Here is a 2500-nt window from a genome sequence, read left to right as displayed (position 1 = left end):
ATTAACAAATTAAAAATACAAGAGAAAACCTAACTGAATGGATCATTGATAAAGCGATATAAAAGTTTATTGAGCTCGGACCAAAAATTATACAAAACGAGAAAGATATAATAAATAATACCATATACATGACACAAAACACATAAATCTCGGGTTCGAGCCAATAAGAAACAAATACCAAAACGCTGCGATGCGGTAAAATTACACCGACACGGTTACGTGCGGAGGTCGCTTTGATTACTCATCGCGTTTCTCCCGTCCGTTCGGAACCGCCGGCAAAAAAACTGTGCGACCAACGGCGCCAAAGAGCACGACGCCGGACCATTTCTCTCTGGCTGATGTGAATGGAAGTAAAAGACGCTTGCGTGAGGTCTCTCGACCTTTATCTCTCTAACTTATACTTATGGGTCGTCGTCTACTTGATCGGGTACAAACAAGTCGTAAGAAACAAACAAACAAACCACAAAAATACAAGTCGTAAAAAAACAAACTTCTGTTGGTTAACCTACAATATGAAGGATCGAAATGAAAGAAGGATCATATTATTACAAACCGAAAGTGAAGGATCATTAAAATTGAAATACAATATATATAAATATATAAATGTACCCGTCGTTGCGACACCCTAGTTAAATGGAAAGATATAAAAAAGAGAGAAAAGGAATACAGATGACCCGCCGTCTGATCTTTGCTAAATGATCTGGCATCACCGGAGTTTTTTTGGTCCGTGTTGCGTTCGCTCTATTCGAAATGAAACTCGCGGAGGCGAAGAATTGTTAAAAGTTTACGAAGCGTCTAGGAGTGGTTAAAACTGAGAGAGTTGAAACTACGATGTATTAGAACGAGCAACCGTCGAAACTTTGTTTTCGCGACGTTCTTTTCGTCGCTCTCGTCCCCACGCTCCTACGCTTTGGTTGTTTCTTTGCCATCCGTGTTGCGATAAAAAGATTTCTCCATTGTCCAAAAAGGACGGATCGAGATTCCTCTTTCGAGAGGGAGAGAGAGGTACTTGCGGGTAACCTGGAATCTACGAAACACGCACCGTGGTAAGATTCGTGCGTCCGCCTGATCGATGTGTGTTGTTTACGGACCGGCTGAGAAGCGACGATAGCGAGTCTTTGAAAAACTATGTGTCCATTAGTTAGACCGATCGTCGCCGGCCGTGTGTCTGTTCGAATCTCGCAACCCACGATTCAGCGACAGGACGCGCGCTCGCATTCCTTGTGTGCGTTCGTACTTTTCAAGGTTATTAAATGTACTTTACGCCCGACCGTCGAGAGGAGCGTGCCACTGGGCGTTTCTCCGACGGTTTCCGTCCTTGGACGCGATCGTGTCGTCAACGATCGAACAAACAAACAAATACGTTGGCGACGCCCGAATTCGCTCTCCCGCACGCGCCGGGTGGGAGAGTGATGTGGGTATCGAATGTGATGCGTGTTAATAATGAAAATAACACTCTAAAGATCTAAAGAGTTTGAAATACAAAATTTTACGATTACCCTGAACGGTGGATCACTTGGCTCGTGGGTCGATGAAGAACGCAGCTAATTGCGCGTCAACGTGTGAACTGCAGGACACATGAACATCGACATTTCGAACGCACATTGCGGTCCACGGATACAATTCCTGGACCACGCCTGGCTGAGGGTCGTTTTCTTAACAAAAGACTGCTTGCGTTTGCTTCTCGAAAAAAGAGTAATTCATTTCTTTCTAAACATCTCGCCGTCGTTCAACGAAAGTAGAACGTTTCGGAGCGGGATTATCGAACGAAATTGAAAGAATGAATGAACGATAAACAAAGAAAGAGTCGCAACGTACGAGCGATAGTTGGGCAGTTCGTCGGCGTTTGTCGTGGAAACGATGTGACGAAAATCGCAACCGATACACTAAATGCAGGCCGTTAAAGGAGAGAAACAAATTTCGAAATATCTCTTCGAACTAGCGCAAGTGCGTCACGGCGCGCGAGTCGTTCGTTAAAATTTATAAACGACCGCCCGTGAAAGCACCGAGTTCTCGGAAGATAATCTATAAAGATTCTCCATCCTGCTGGAAGTTATCGGATCGGCGCGATTGTTCACTTGTAGAAATCCACGCTCCCGACGTTGCCAGAAACGATATTTACGAAAGGTGTGTCAAAAATAAACGAAAGAAGCTCTCCTATAAATTTAGAAAAAGCAAACGAGTGAAATGTTTGAGATGATAATTTGCTGAAATGCAAGCTCGAATAGCCCCAGGGTTTCGAATGATTCCCCGCGCTTTATACATCTCTCTGTTTACAAACGGTGTATAAATGAAAGATCGCTTCAGATGGGTCGTCGCTGTTTGACGCGCGATGCTGTTCCTTTTTTTTTGTCTGTCTGTGCGTTTAGCTTCGCTAAACAAGTTAAATGGTTAAAAAGCGTCGAAAAAGCGAATACACACGCGACAAGACAAATCTAACGAGTAAAGGAACGCTCCGCTCCAAGATAAAAATGGTTGTTTACAATCAATACAGCGTTTC

General features: G+C 43.8%; 2 non-coding genes across 2 annotated transcripts in view; both read left to right on the top strand.

The window, feature by feature from the left end:
- LOC143307198 (small subunit ribosomal RNA) overlaps positions 1-4 on the top strand; it is a 1923-nt gene extending 1919 nt beyond the window's left edge. The window contains exon 1 of the ribosomal RNA XR_013064403.1: positions 1-4. This exon is cut by the window's left edge and continues 1919 nt beyond it. This is a non-coding gene — a ribosomal RNA (small subunit ribosomal RNA).
- Positions 5-1496: 1492 nt separating this feature from the next.
- On the top strand, positions 1497-1651 carry LOC143307186 (5.8S ribosomal RNA). The gene has a single exon (XR_013064391.1). It is a non-coding gene; the product is annotated as a 5.8S ribosomal RNA (ribosomal RNA).
- The last annotated feature ends 849 nt before the right edge of the window (positions 1652-2500 follow it).

This window comes from Osmia lignaria, unplaced genomic scaffold, assembly GCF_051020975.1.
Source record: "Osmia lignaria lignaria isolate PbOS001 unplaced genomic scaffold, iyOsmLign1 scaffold0047, whole genome shotgun sequence".
NCBI lineage: Eukaryota > Metazoa > Arthropoda > Insecta > Hymenoptera > Megachilidae > Osmia > Osmia lignaria.
This window is presented reverse-complemented; position numbering and strand designations above follow the sequence as displayed.